This window comes from Marmota monax, unplaced genomic scaffold (genome assembly GCF_021218885.2).
Source record: "Marmota monax isolate L192 unplaced genomic scaffold, Marmota_monax_Labrador192_F-V1.1 WCK01_AAM20220418_F8-fsc00061, whole genome shotgun sequence".
Classification (NCBI taxonomy): domain Eukaryota; kingdom Metazoa; phylum Chordata; class Mammalia; order Rodentia; family Sciuridae; genus Marmota; species Marmota monax.
In genome coordinates, this window is record NW_026695230.1 from 11,207,053 (window position 1) to 11,223,773 (window position 16,721).

Consider the following 16,721-nt stretch of genomic DNA (forward strand, 5'->3'; position numbering starts at 1 on the left):
GCCTTCACTATCTTCTAATTTATTGGAGTATAAGGATTCAAAATAATTTTTGATTATCTTCTGTATTTCTGAAGTGTCTGTTGTGATATTGCCTTTTTCATCCCATATGCTAGTAATTTGAGTTCTCTCTCTTCTTCTTTTAGCTAGCATGGCTAAGGGTCTGTCGATTTTGTTTATTTTTTCAAAGAACCAACTTTTAGTTTTGTCAATTTTTTCGTTTCTTTTGTTTTGATTTCATTAATTTCAGCTCTGATTTTCATTATTTTTTGCCTTCTACTTCTTTTGCTGTTGTTTTGCTCTTCTTTTTCTAGGATTTTGAGATGAAGTATGAGATCATTTATTTGTTGTTTTTTTTCTTTTTTTAAGGAATGAACTCCAAGCAATGAATTTTCCTCTTAGAACTGCTTTCAATGTGTCCCATAGATTCTGATATGTTGTGTCTGTGTTTTCATTTATCTCTAAGAATTTTTTAATTTCCTCCTTGATGTCTTCTATAACCCATTGATCATTCAGTAACCTATTGTTCATTCTCCAAGTGATGTATGCTTTTTCCTTCCTTCTTTTATCGTTGATTTTCAGTTTCATTCCATTATGATCAGATAAGATGCATGGTATTATCTCTACTCCTATATATTGTCTAAGAGTTGCCCTGTGACATAATATATGATCTATTGTTGAGAAGGATCCATGTGCTGCTGAGAAAAAAGTGTAACTGCTTGATGTTGGGTGGTATATTCTATATATGTCAATTAGGTCTAGGTTATTAATTGTGTTATTGAGTTCTATAGTTTCATTATTCAACTTTTGTTTGGAAGATCTGTCCATTGGTGAGAGAGGTGTGTTGAAGTCTCCCATGATTATTGTATGGTGGTCTATTAGACTCTTGAACTTGAGAAGAGTTTGTTTGATGAACATAGCTGCACCATTGTTAGGGGCATATATATTTATGATTGTTATGTCTTGTTGGTGTATGGTTCCCTTAAGCAGTATGTAGTGTCCCTCTTTATCCCTTTTGATTAACTTTGGCTTGAAATCTATTTTATTTGATATGAGTATGGACACACCTGCTTGTTTCCGAAGTCCATATGAGTGATATGATTTTTCCCAACCTTTCACCTTCAGCCTATGTATGTCTTTTCCTATCAAATGCGTCTCCTGTAGGCAGCATATTGTTGGGTCTTGTTTTGTGATCCATTCTACTAGCCTGTGTCTCTTAATTGGTGAGTTTAAGCCATTAACATTTAGGGTTATTATTGAGATATGGGTTGTTCTTCCAGCCATATTTGTTTATTTCTGTTACTAAACATGGTTTGTTTTCCTCTTTGATTATTTTCCCCCCTTTACTGTCCTACCTCCCACTGTTGGTTTTCCTTGTTATTTTCCATTTCCTCCTCCTGTAATGTTTTGCCGAGGATGTTTTGAAGAGATGGTTTTCTAGCTGCAAATTCTTTTAACTTTTGTTTATCGTGGAAGGTTTTGATTTCATCTTCCATCCTGAAGCTTAATTTCACTGGATACACAATTCTTGGTTGGAACCCATTTTCTTTCAGTGTTTGAAATATGTTATTCCAGGATCTTCTAGCTTTCAGAGTCTGTGTTGAAAGATCAGCTGTTATCCTGATTGGCTTACCCCTAAATGTGATCTGCTTCCTTTCTCTTGTAGCTTTTAAAATTCTCTCCTTATTCTGTATATTGGGCATCTTCATTATAATGTGTCTAGGTGTGGGTCTCTTATGATTTTGCACATTCGGCGTCCTGTAGGCTTCTAGGATTTGGGATTCTGTCTCATACTTCAAGTCTGGGAAGTTTTCTCGTATTATTTCATTGAATAGATTGCTCATTCCTTTGGTTTGAAACTCTGTCCCTTCCTGTATCCCAATGACTCTTAAATTTGGTCTCTTGATGTTATCCCATATTTCTTGGATGTTCTGCTCATGGTTTCTTAACAGTCTTGCTGAGCTGTCTATGTCTTTTCAAGTTGAAATACTTTATCTTCATTGTCTGATGTTCTATCTTCTAAGTGTTCTACTCTGCTGGTAGTATTCTCAATTGAGTTTTTAAGTTGGTTTATTGCTTCCTGCATTTCTAGGATTTCTGTTTGTTTGTTTTTTATAACCTCTATCTCCTTGTATAGTTGATCTTTTGCTTCTTGGATTTGTTTATGTAATTCATTGTTGAAGTGATCTTTCATTGTCTGATTTTGCTGTCTGATGTCTTCCTTGAGACTCCAGATCATCTGAAGCATGTATATCCTGAATTCTTTATCTGACATTCCATCTGCTGCAGCTATTACCTCTTCTAACGTTGAGTTGACCTACATTGCTTGTGGTCCTTTCTTTCCTTGTCTCTTCATACAGTTCGCGTTTCTTTCTGATTGGTGAAACTTTGTGCTACTGAATTTTCCCCCTATATATTTATATTGCTCTTGTATAGTTGCAAAGTCTCCCTCGCAGGCGCGGGTGGCGGCTCTGCCCCTCCTCCAATTGGGGCAATGTGCCTACCACGCCGGCAGGCCACTGGGCCTGTTCTGCCGGTCGGTAGCAGGTCCGCCTACCTTGCAGGTGCGGTAGGCGGCTCTGTCCCTCTGCGGGACGCTAGGCTTGTTCTGTTGGTGGTCGCAGTTCTGCCTACTTTGCAGGCGCAGGCAGCGGCACTGCCCCTCTGCAGGCCTCTGGGGCTGTTCTGCCAGTGGGTCGCAGGTCCGCCTACCTTGCAGGCGCAGGGGGGGGCGGCTCTACCCTTCCGCAGGCCACTGGGCCTGTTCTGTTTGTCGGTTGCAGGTCTGGCCTGTTCTGTTGGTGGTCACAGTTCCGTCTACTTTGCAGGCGCGGGGGGGGGGGGGGGGGGCTCTGCCTCTCAGCAGGCCGCTGCTCCTGTTCTGCCGGTGGGTCACAGGCCCGCCTACCTTGCAGGTGTGGTTGGCAGCTCTGCCCATCCGCGGGCCACTGGGCCTTTTCTGTCGGTGGTCACAGTTCTGCCTACCTGGCAGGCGTGGGGGTGGGGTGGGGTAGGGGGCGGCTCTGCCCCTCAGCAGGCCACTGGGCCTGTTCAGTGGGTGGTCACAGTTCCGTCTACCTTGCTGGCGCAGGGGGAGGGGGCGGCTCTGCCTCTCAACAGGCTGCTGCGCCTGTTCTGCTGGTGGGTCGCAGGCTCGCCTACCTTGCCGGTGTGGTTGGCAGCTCTAACTCATAATCTTTACAACTTTTAAAAGTAGGCACTAGTATTAGCCCCATTTATGGACTAGGAAACTGAAACAAAACTGTTAAGTGGGCTGTCTGTACAGATATTATATCAAGATGGAAATCTGATCTTATGCTATCCAGTTCTACAATTTGATCTTTTAAACCTTTACACTGCTGCTTGATAAACTATACTTGTTCAGATAATAGGTATAAAAATATACTACTAAATTCAATTTGTTTGTTATTTATGTAAGATTTTGTACTATTTTTGTTGGGTGTAGAATTGGAGCTACGTTAATGTTAAGAAATGAGCTGAGAAACTTTTGAAATTTTTCTGTTTTAGAATAGTGTAGATACATGGAAACTATCTAAGTCTAAGATTAAAATCACCTGTAAAACTTTCTGGCAGAGTGTCTGTTATTTTTTTTTATTGATTTTTAAAAAATAAAGAAGAGCAGAATGCATTACAATTCTTATCACACGTATACAACACAGTTTTTCATATCTCTGGATGCATGTAAAGTATGTAGACATCAATTTCTGTTTTAATACATATACTTTGGATAATGATGTCTATCACATTCCACAATCCTTGCTAATCCCCTGCCCCCTCCTTTCCCTCCCACCCCTCTACCCTGTCTAAAATTCATCTATTCTTCCCATGCTCCCCCTCCCTACTCCACTATGAGTCAGCCTCCTTATATAAGAGAAAACATTCGTCATTTGTTTTTTTGGGATTGGCTAACTTCACTTAGCATTATTTTCTCCAACACCATCCATTTACCTGCAAATGCCATGATTTTATTCTTTTATTGCTGAGTAAAATTCCATTGTGTATATACGCCACATTTTTTTTATCCATTCATCCACTGAAGGGCATCTAGGTTGGCTCCACAGTTTAGCTATTGTGAATTATGCTGCTATAAACACTGATGTGGCTGTGTCCCTGTAGTATGATGTTTTTAAGTCTTTTGGGTATAGATCAAGGAGAGGGATAGCTGGGTCAAATGGTGGTTCCATTCCCAGATTTCCAAGGAATTTCCATACTGCTTTCCACATTGGCTGCACCAATTTGCAGTCCTGCTAGCAATATATGAGTGTACCTTTTTCCCCACATTCTCACCAACACTTATTGTTGTTTGTCTTCATAATAGCTGCCCTGCCATTCTGACTGAAGTGAGATGATATCTTAGAGTAGTTTTGATTTGCATTTCTCTAATTGCTAGAGATGATGAACATTTTTTCATATATTTGATTGATTGTATATCCTCTTCTGAGAAGTATCTGTTCAGGTCCTTGGCCCATTTGTTGATTGGGTTATTTGTGTTTTTGGTGTTTAGGCTGTTACTTTTTAAAAAGTTCTTAAAGTTTCCAATTTCTGCCATGGTTATTTCACTTAACATTATTCTGTTTATTTTATTCTACTTTTTGCTTAGATGTATTTTTATAAAACTTGACAATTTTTTATAAAACTTGACAATTTTGACAATTTTAAATGCATTCACATGATTATACTTCTTAAATAATTTTTATAGAAGTTCCTGGAACATGGTAGTCTCTCAGTAAATATTTGTTGAGTTAACAAATAAATTATGCAACTATGAGGCTCTAATTTTATTCTCTAAGTTAATCTCTAATGTATACCATATTTAAAACATAAAGGTATCATTTAAAATAACTATAATTTTTGTTTTGATTTACATTTTAACTCAAAATTTACTTAGAAAAATGTTTTAAAATGTGAAGTGAACTTTTAAATTATCATTCAGTGATTGAGTTCCAGGATTTTTTTACAATGAGTTTTGAAAAAGTGATCACTATAGGTTTTAAATTTATTATGATCTTCTATCATGCTTATAATGTAATCTTTTCCCATAAATGTTTTAAGGTATCAGGAAAAAAGTATTTTCCCTATGATGAAAAAAAAAATATCTATAGCTATCCATTTAAAAGTATCTACAAGTAGGTAATTATGGTGATTAATTATGTTATTCTTGTGTTATTTTTGCCTGGATAATTAATCTTGGAAGGACTAAGAGAGAAAAATAAAGTTTCCAGGTGCTATTTTGGTTCTTCTGAATTGTTCTTTGCATTTCTAAACATTTTTAGATTATATATTTTTAATTTTTCCTTCTTTTTTAATTTTTTTAATTGTAGTTGGACACAATACCTTTATTTATTTATTTATTTTTATGTGGTGCTGAGGCCCGAACCCAGTGCCTTGCACGGCTAGGCGAGTGCTCTACTGCTGAGCCACAACTCCAGCCCCTAATTTTTCCTTTTTTTAAAGTCAGTTTTCATAAGGTACAAATGTGTACAATACAACACATACAATATCAGTACAACAAAAGTATAGAATATTTCCATCATTCCAGAATATTCTTTGTACCACTCTGAAGTCCATGTCCCCTAAATTAATACTCTATGAAATCACTAACCTGATTTCTAATACTATATATTCATTTTTAGATAGATATGGAATGTACTGTCATTTTTTTCCTTAGTCTAATGTTCATGGGACATTTATGTTGTTGGGCATATCATTATATAATTATTTGGGGGGATTAATTTGGTATTAATTCTTAAAGATGGGATGGGAAAGTTAAGTTGGAGTTATTGGATGAACACTTGAATTTTTTCAAGATTTTGATTATTTTGAATGATGCTGTTATGAATTTTGACATAATCAGTCTTTCTGATAATAGTTGAAGTCATTTTTCCTGGATGAATATCTAGAAATGGTACAAAGTTCATGTAACTTAACTGTTTTCAAATAATTACACCATTTTACTCTTCTAGCAGAAATATATGATCATTTGACTTGTTCTACATATTCTTCTAATGCTTGATGTTTCAGTCTTTTTAATTTAAGCCATTCTTATAATTCTGTAGCAATATCTCATTGCATATTTTAATTTTTATGTCATTGTTTACTAGAGATAATTGAGCATCTTTTGATGTATTTTTTGTTTATCTTTTGTGAAGTTTCCATTTAAACATTTTGTCCATTTTTAATTGGACAACTTATCTTCATATTATTGAGCTATTGGGAACCTTTGTATATTCTACATGCCAGTGCTCCTAACTTTTATGGCATGCTTTGACTCACTTGCTCACATTTCTCTCCCTCCTGAATCACTTCCTCTGTAGCAAACCAGATTCCATGTCAGGAAACCACTCAAGTAGGCTATGGAAAGGCCCATGTGTCAAAAAATAGATGTCTCTGCCAACAGTCAGCAAGGAATGGAAGCCTGCTAATAACCATGCATGCCATCTCAGAGGTATATTGTCCAGCCCCAGTTGAGCCTTGAGATGACTAGAGCCCAGACAGAGAGTTTGACTATATCTTCACAAAAGACTGAGTCAGAACCACCCAGATGTGCATCTCCCAGTTTCCCAATCCTCAAAAACTGTGTGAGATAAGTATCTCTTGTTCCAAGCTGCTAAGTTTTGCTGTAATTTACTACAAAGCAAGAGATAACTAACAGCCATCTAAACTGTAACTCTAGCTCAATTCCCCAAATTTAGTAAGCACATCCATTGGCCTTGGATGGAGGTGCAGGTCTGAGTTCAACTTGGAGGCCATTGTTCCCAGAGGGATGTGTTATTAGATTTCTTTCTCCTGGTTCCCAAATGAAATTTAAGTGCAATGACCTAAGCTTCCTCCACTCAAGATGAAATTAAGTCCTTCTCTTCTTCTTTATTATTGTTTTTTTATTAGCACCTTCTTTCCCTTTCTGATGTCTCATTTCCTCCCCTCCTATAGCAATAGTTCATTCTTTAGGCCTCTAAGAGTCTCATGATGGGAAGAAACCCTTAGGCCATGTAGAGCAACCCACAGGATTGAATCTTCTCTATAACATCCCCTAGGTGGTATTCTAGCTTATATTTGAAATTTTTGAGGTCCATGTATCCTGAGGTAGTTCATTCTATCTTTGGATGACTCTGATTATTAGAAAAGTCCTCCAAGAGTGAGAACAATTCACTTTCTTTCCTCTCCTGCTTCATTTGGTTCTAAAGCGATTCACTTTGGGGCAGACTCTCCAGAAAGAATTGTCTATGACTGAAAAGACTTCCAAAGCAAGGATTACCTATGAATTGTCAGGAATTTAAGTAAAATCACTGTTTTTGTTTATTTGTTTGTTTACTTTGATGTCACTAGCTAGACTTCGTTTTCTATGAGCTATCTCATTGGCTGGATCCATTTTAGACTATTATCTATTCGTTCTCAAGAATGCATCTGACTGTAGGAAAATCGGGTTCTTCAATTATTTCAATCTTTACAATATCTTTGACCTTGAAGAAATTTTTCTGAATATTCCTATATAGCCACTCCTGCATTTAAATGATGGGGCAGAGCTTAACAAATATCTTGCCCTTATCTCTGGTAGGGCCTGAGCCAAGCACTATAAATCTGGGCCTCATCTTTCCTGCTTACACTTTCCAGGCAATGATAAGATTAATTGTTTCCATAAAGAGGGGATACTTTAGGGACTTCCTGAAGAGCTTGACTCATCTGTAGATCTAGGAAGTTGGTAGGAGTGGTTCCTTGCCTTCATAAATGTAGCCACCAATGTGTCAGGTCTTATACAAAACCCTTAATAAAGTTCATAAATCTGCATGGGATGTGCCACCTGACTATTACTACAGCCTCAATCCTTCCCATTCTGAGCCTCAGTTACAATGGTCTTCTTTCCTGCCACAGGACCTTTCCACATGATCTTGCCCTAGTCTGGAGTCCACTTATTTTCTCTATTCCCAGTTAACCCTTTACCTGTTTTTTAGATCTCAGCTAAGGGTTGCTTCCCTGGGGAGGTCTTCCCGGGCTACTGTCTCCATATCTAGGTTATATTTATTCCTTATTTGATTTCAAAGCAGGTGAACATAACTTCTTTTCAGCTCATCATTTTGGTTTTAGTTTATTTATTAGTGTGATTATTTGACTAACGTCTACTCTCTTTAGAAATTCACCCAGGAACTGCATCCGTTTTGTGCTCCATTGTAAGACTTAACACAGTGTCAAGAATAGTTGATGCTCAGTAAGTATTTGTGGCATTAGGAAAGGAGGCAATTATAATCCCCTGGGATAAATGTTATTCTTAAAGGAGGCACAGGAGGCGATGATCTAACCAAATTCAAATAGAAAAAGTTTTCTGGGAAAATGATATCATACCAAGTATCTAAAAATGCTATCATACCAAGTATCTAAAAATGCTTAGGATTCATGTGAACAAAACAACTGGAGAAGAGGTTACAGGAGACTGAATTAGCTAATCAATAATCAGATCCAAATCACGTCAAATTCTCTCCCCTCTGCAAATTCTATCCCCAAACAGGAGCTTTAAAATTGGATGGGAACGATCTTGTAAAGGGGTGATTGGATGTCACACAGTTCCTATGAGATAGCTAGATACCCTCCCAGAGTCTCACCAAGGAAGACCAGCTTTAGATGCTTCCTTGACAATGACTGGACTATGGGGATGGCAGAACACTCAGGACTAGGGCTGAGGGTTCCAAAAGGAGAAGCAGTAATACCAGGTCAGCAAGGGTCCCTAAGGCTATTCATCCTTTAGTCCATTGAAGGTTGGGCCCAGTGTGGGCCCCAGGAATGCAAAGGCGACTCCACAGAACCATGGAGAAACCAGAAGACCACACACCAGAACTGGGAGCTGCCAAAGATTGTTGATCCTGCCAGGCAAGTCTGGTTTCAACCCAGGTGGTGCTAAGCTCTGCTGATTCCCAAATAATTCAGCCTCATTCATTGCCTTTCCCTGGCTCCTGAATGCTAATCACCACTCCGGGGCCAATCCAACTGTCCATGTTCCCCATGTTCATACTCCTGACTATTCATAATTCCCTGTTCTTTGTGCCCACTTGTAGCTTATAACTTTAACCATTTGTATGGGGTCAACAGATACCAAGTGGCTCTTTCATCCTCCTTTAGTCAGTATCTATTGTCATTCCTGTAGTGGCTGCTCCAATTTGTTCTCTTTGAAGTCCTCTACCACACTTTCACTCAGCAGAAGACCAGGCTTCTTACCTCTGCAAAGTGGAAATCTCAAAGAAGAAGGGACATAGGATGTATCGAGTGTCTACAGGGTACCAAACAAACACTGCTAGGTGGTGGAGACAGTGGCGAACAAGAAAAACATGGTCCCTGCACTCACAGACAGACAGGGAAGACTGACATCAAACTTAACGTCAAGTATGACTAGCAAGAGGAAAGTACCATGCAGCCTGAGATGTACCTAGGAACTAGGGAAGAAACTCTTCTAAGACATAATCTGTAATTAGAGATCTGAGATTGGAGGAAGGTGGTGGGGGGAAGGAGGGTATAGAGAGAGAACTTGGACATTCAGTCACAGAGACCATGGGCATAGTCAGTATCACTAGCATGCTAAAAACCTGTTCATACCAGCTCATGGAAGCCAAGTGTTAGAATGTCTTCCCAACTCTGTATTCAGTGATATCTCATTGGTAGTTTGAAATTAGTCTTCTTGGGAGTATTCACACAGTGGAAATTAGTTAATGCTACATATCAGGGCTTTTCTTTACAGAGAGTTGCCAGCTGTTAAACATATACAACATACAGCTGCAAATATGTTTAATAAACAGAGAATAACGTTGGAGCACAGAGTATAAAAGATAAAATGGAAAAAGATGAGACTAAAATTAAACTTTTAGGGGTGGAGGTGGGGCCCAAACATCTGTGTTACTTGTTTACTCATTCCTTTATTCATTCACTTATTCATTCATTTATTGATTTTTGAGGTGTTGAGGATCAAACCCAGGTTCTGAAGCATGCTAGGGAAGAACTCTACCATGTCAATGTTTTTGTTCATTTTGTTTTTGCAATCAAGTGTAAAAACAATTGCATTAAATTTAGAGGGAATTTAAACCACAGTAAGAGGTTGGTATATGTTTTAAGATTAAAGGTGGATGGGTGGCAATCTGTGACAAGCCATTGCCAAGTGTCTGCATGAATATAAAGGGTAAAAGTCAAGATGCAGACAAGGGGTCTATCAATCAAGGTTCTTCCAGAGAAACCATATGTGCTAGAGGATGGGGTTCTGAGGAGATTTCTTAGAATTCTGCCTAATGGAATCCACTCGTTGATCCCCAATGATTCACACACTGCCTATAAGCAAAGGTTCCAAAAGACTTATTCCACTATAATGTCAGTTCAAAGTTCAAATTTTCATCTTCTAAGTCAGTTTGGGGTACAGATTAGGCTCCAGGATGTAGCTCATTAAATGTAACTCCTTGGCACAATTTCTTTCCATCTGTGGACCTGTGAATCTAAAGAAACAGAATATTTGTCCCAACATGATGAGATGGTCATAGAATACCAGCTAGAAACATGCTGGTCTGAAAGGGGCAAAGTATGAAACGTCAAAAAACAGTAACTAATCTATGTCGATTCTGAATTTCAGCTGGGCAAACATCTCTTGACTGGGTGTCACGCCTGAAAATATTCCTCCCTGGCTCTCAGCTCCACCCTCTGAATCACTGTTCTATTTTCATAAAAGGTAGCACCTGTCTACAGTTTTGTCAGCCTTCCTCTAACCAATAGTTCTGAGGGTTCCAGAGCCTCCTTAATTTTGTGCTTTCCCAGTCCCTGCTGAGATGCCTGAGGAACAATGCTCTAAGTCTCCCAGAGACCCTCTGCTCTGATTAAAAGAACTTGAAGCACATGCTGAACCACTTAAAAGGAGCCAAACACAGACCCTTTTAGTATATAATGGAATACTTGGGTCTTAGTGGAATCAATGTGACGAACACTCTGATCTTTTGTCTTTATGAGATTTTAGCAAAATGTATTATAGCAAGTTCAGCTTTTTTCTCTAAAGCATGCTTTCCTGAGAATAAATCTTTTGATTTTTATATCTTTTACTATCTAGAGAGACTGAGAATTTTTAAAAGCATTAGGTCCTATTTCCTTTTTATTCAACATTTCCCCCTCAATTTCCCTCTTACATTTACTGTAAATGACAGGAAGAAACTGAATGGCACCTTCAATGATGTGCTTGGAAATCTCCTTAGCTATAAACATATGTTCATCACTTATGATTTCTGCTTCCTACCTAACTTCAGGAGACAATTTTGCTGAGTTTCTGTCATTTCATATCGAGGATTTCCCTTCCTCTAATTTCCAAAATTGTCTTCCTCCCTTCCTTCTTAACACTTAACAGCGATGTCCTTAAAGTCCAGATTTCTACTAAGAGTCTGTTCAAGGCAATATAAACTCTCTCATGAATATTTTCCAAAATTCTTCTAGCTGCCCTCTGTCAGACTGCTACCATATTTTTAGGTATTTGTTAAGAAATCATCTCATTTCCAGATATCAAAATCTGTGTTAGTTATCTAATTACTACAGAATGAATTACCACAAATTTAGCAGCTTAAAATAAGATCCATTCTGACCATATTGCCTTACCTTCAGTCCTTATTCATTCCATGCCAAAATTATGGCAATTAACTCCTCTAGGCTTCTTGCTGTTGTTTGGCTTTCTCTCATCCAACCTCTCATCCAATCGACTCTCTTTATTTAAGTGAGAGGGATATGATCTAGTTGCTCCTCTGCTCAAAGAATTTCTTGAGTCCCTCTTGCTATGTTGTGTCCCTGCTGACACAGCTCAAAAGATTTCTCACGCCTATATTATTACCGTTACTTACCATTATAACTACCATTTCCCAAAATACGTTTTCTCATGCCTCTGTGTCACCATCTGTGTTATTTCCTCTTCCTGTAGATCCACCTACTTGTCCTTTCTCTCCATCCACTTGGCAAAATTCTCTGTGTCCTTCCTTGCCCACACACCACCTCTTCGGTGCTGCTTTCAATGACACTACCCCTTTGCTCAGGTAGGCAGAACATCCCTTCTTTTGTGCTCTAAAACTGCATTTTGCAAGGTGCGATCCATGCACCAGCAGCATTAACATCACCAGGTAACTCACATGCACGTCATGTTAAAATTCAAATTCTAGGTTGGGGGCAGAAATTTTGCACTTCTTACCAACTCTTCAGTGTGACAATGCTACGAATTTGAAGACCACACTTTGAGTAGCAAGATTTACAGCACAGGGCTGGGGTTGTGGATCAGCAGTAGAGCACTCACCTTGCACATGAAAGGCCCTGGATTTGATCCTCAGCACCACATAAAAATAAATAAATAAAAACAAAGGTATTGTGTCTGACTACAAATAAAAATAAATAAATATTTTTAAAAAAAGATTTACAGCATATAGCCCATTTTTATTATATTTCTAAATACATGATATTATAATGGGCTGACATTTATGTCTCTTCTTATATATTCTCAGTATCTGAAAAGCAAGGGTTGTTTTTCTTTTGTATTCTCCATAATACCCCACACAGCACTCAGCACTTGGAAGATGATAATAGCATAATAACTATTTTACAAAAAAGAACAATGCACAGATCCCTTATAGAAGCTGCTGAGTTCGGAGTGCCTTTTTGAGACTACAAATTGAAGGGCCAGGCATGGTGATGCATACCTGTAATCCCAGAAATTCAGGAGGCTGAGGCAGGAGGATCACAAGTTCGAGAATGGCCTCAGCAATTTAGTGAGGTCCTGTGTCAAATGAAAAGGATGTAGCTTAGAGGTAAAGCATCCTAGGATCAATCAGTAGTAACACACACAGACACACACACACACACACACAGACTACATATTCAAGAAAAAGGGAATTGTACACTGAGCTTGGGAAGAAAGGACATCAGGGATCAACAGGAAAAGCAGTCTGAGGTCAGTATCTTGGAAGAAGGTGTAGAAGAGAGTCAAGATTAAAAAGCATCTTTGAGGACCAAACCAGGAGGCAGATGTATAGCCCTACAGAGGGAAGAGATAGTTCTAAAATCTCTAAAGTCACCCCTGAAGCCAGCATTCCCTTTAGGAATTCTTGCCAAAACAAACTCCTAAGAATCACTTTAGCTGGGATCTGGGCACCACCATCTTCCCACAGTATGGCCAAGCAAAGGGACTGGCACAAGCCGCTGAGTCACTAACTCAATCAAACACCATGAACACAGACTGACAACAGCCTCTTCCTGTATCTCTGTTCCTTCCTGTGTCTCTGTTCTTTCCTGTGTCACTGTGTTGTTTCTGGGAATAGACTTTGGTCATAGGTGGCTCCACCTTGGCTTAGGATTCCCAGTCTTTGCTCAGATTTCTGTGGTCCCCAGGACAATGGGACTGGAGAGGCTGGAGAACCAGTGTAACTGGCTATAGCCCACACAAGGCATGCCTGAGTACTGATGGCCTTTCTCCCTGAGCAGAGTAGCCACAGATTCTCAAGCAGACACTACCACCAGAATACTTAGCAGTATACTGTATGGAAAAGAGAATCAGCCTGAGGTGCAAGCTAGGGGTCCAGGATCCTGACTTCCCAATTCTGCTCTGCTCTGGCCTCTCTGTGTGGCCTTAGTCAGGCCAGTTTCACCAGACCTCAGCTTCCCCTTATATTAAATGGGGGGATAGAGACCACGCGATTTCTAAGCCCCTTTATAGCCCATAGTGTATAAAGACAATGGCTGAATATGAAATAAAAACTTGGGTTTCTGGGATCTTTGTCCATCTCTTTTATCTTTAGATATGTCAATCGCTGTGATTTTGACCTTCTGAACTGTCATTTCCATCACAGGGTCTGAATCCTGTCTTGTCATCAGCTATTTTTATGCCAATCTCACATCTTGATCACCTTCTCTATGCAAGCACTGATGGGAAAGCTGTCCTAAATCTTAGGTATGTAAAAAGCAAAGCGTACCATCACAGAACCCCTAAAAGGCCCACTAAGAGACAACAAAGCTGGTACTGAAGCTAGAAAGACTACAGTTAGACAAAGAGGACAAACTGCCTAGAAGATTTGCAAGGAATTTTCCTTAGGGAACTTTCAAGAGAAAACAATTGAAACCCTGAGATTATTCTGGAAACTTAGTTTTGGACCAGAATGGCCTTTTTTTTTCTGATTCAAGAAAGGGTTTGGTGTTTAGTAATTCCCTCATTTTCTGGAGGGAGCAGAAATCCCCTTATTCCCTTACTTGTCCTTCTCCTTGTCACTAGGGCTGTTTGACCCTCTCTGGGGAACTAGAGGAATAGGAGGCAATGGAAGTCTCTGGATATTTTTGAGCCTAGGTGGGTTGAGGGAGGGAGAGCTGAAGCCAATCCCCAGCATGAAACTCTGACTTGCAAACCTTCTGGGCACCTACAGAGCTACAGCTTCAGCTGGAGGAGGCTTAGTGCCTGTGGTTACCCTCAGCTCAGCCTGGATGGAGAAATGAAGTTTCTGTGAAACAGAAGATAGACAATAATCAAGCTTTTGTAGCCTTGGCCTGCACACTAGCTGTGAGTATGAGTGAATATCTGTGCATGTGTGAGAAGATTCATCTGTGTGTGTACACAGTGAAACACAAGGCAGTGACAGAAGATCTGAGCCTTGTGCTAGTTCTTTCATGGACTCATCACTTTGGGCTTGGTAGGAGAGGCCTAAGCAAGTAACTTTGCTTCTCCAGGCTTGATCTTAATTTTATTAGTTTTTGTTTTGTTTTGTTTTTTTAAATGTGATGCTGAGGATTGAACCCAGTGCCTCACACATGCTAGGCAAGAACTCTACCGATGAGCGACAATCCCAGCCCTCCAGGTTTGATCTTAAAAACTGAAGGCACTGATTTAGCTCAGGGCTGATTATTCATGTGGGCCACAGGTGAGCTGCAAGGACTATAAATAAAAGATAGTGTTTCTCAACCATAAATACATAGGATGAATCACATGAATTACATTCAAAGGTGATGCTTTTATGCTCTTGTTTTCCTTCAAGACTGCACCCTTGTCCCATGAACCTGCAGAGGTGATGAAGAGTGGATAAAGAGGAGTAAAAACTGTGGACTTTTGAGACTAAGTAACCACTAATCCTGGTTTCAGCCTTCCAGCAAGAATGGCCATAGAGAAGAATTTGGGCATGGGATGTTAAAACTCTCTGGTAGTGAGATGTTCTTCCAGAAGATTCTGGGGTTTATTAGATCATAGAAAATTATAGGAGTAGTAAATAGTGATATTATGGCACTGGCTCATGGTGGCTTTCACGAGCTGATTACTAAGTATTCAGAAACACTGGGCCAGTTATTAAACACTATTGAGTTATTGATAAAATTAAATTATATAAAATTACAATAAAGTTATATTTAAAATGAATACTTGAAACTCACCACTTCCTACTTATTTTACTTTTAGTTACTATCATCTGTGCTCTGGAAGCTACTTATGTCTATTATATCTGTTTGGTAGAAATATTATAGAATGGCGTGCTAATCTCTTTCCAACTTTCACTCAGCAATGTCACATTGGTAGCTTGAATTTGGTCATTAGTCATTATACCACAGAAATTAGCAAAGAGTGCCAGTCAGGGCTTGATTTTTTGTTTTATTGATTGCCTAGACTTAAGATAGTATATCTTACAGAGACAAACCCACATAAATACAGTTATCTCATACTAGACAAAGGCATCATAAACATACATTGGAGAAAAGACAGCCTCTACAACAAGTGGTGCTGGGAAAACTGGAAACCTGTATGCAACAAAATGAAATAAGACCCCTATCTCTCACCATGCACAAAACTCAACTATAAGTGGATCAAGGACCTTGGCATTAGACCAAAGGCCCTGCATCAACTAGAAGAAAAAGTAGGCCCAAATCTCCATTATGTCAGCTGAGGAACTGAATTCCTAAACAAGACTCTGAAAGCACAAGAAGTAAAATCAATCAATCAACAAATGGAATGGCATCAAACGAAAAAACTTCTTCACAGCAAAGGAAACAATCAAGGACATGAACAGAGGGCCTACAGAATGGGAGAAAATCTTTGCCACATGCACCTCAGATAGAGCATTAGTCTCCAGGATATATAAAGAACTCAAAAATCTTAACACCAAAACAACAAATAATTCAATCAATATGTGGGCTAAGGAACTGAACAGATACTTCACAGAAGAAGCAATACAAATGCTCAACACATATATTTAAAAAATGTTCAATATCACTAGTAATTAGAGAAATGCTAATTAAAAACTATACTGAGATTTTATTTCTCTGCAGTCAGAATGGCAATTATCAAGAATACAAGTAACAATAAATGTTGGTGAGGATGTGGGGAAAAGGGGACACTCATACATTGCTAATAGGACTGCATCTTGGTGCAATCACTCTGGAAAGCAGTATGGAGATTTGCCAGGAAACGTGGAATGGAACCATCATTTGACCCAGTTATGCCACTCCTCAGCATATACCCAAAGAACTTAAAATTAGCATACTCTAGCGATGTGGCCACATCAATGTTCATAGCAGCTCAGTTCACAATACTAAGCTATGGAATCAACCTAGATGCCCTTCAATAGATGAATGGATAAAGCAAATGTGGTACATATACATAATGGAATATTACTTAGCCCTAAAGAAGAATAATGAAATTATGGCATTTGCTGGTAAATGGATGGATCTGGAGGCAATCATGCTAAGTGAAA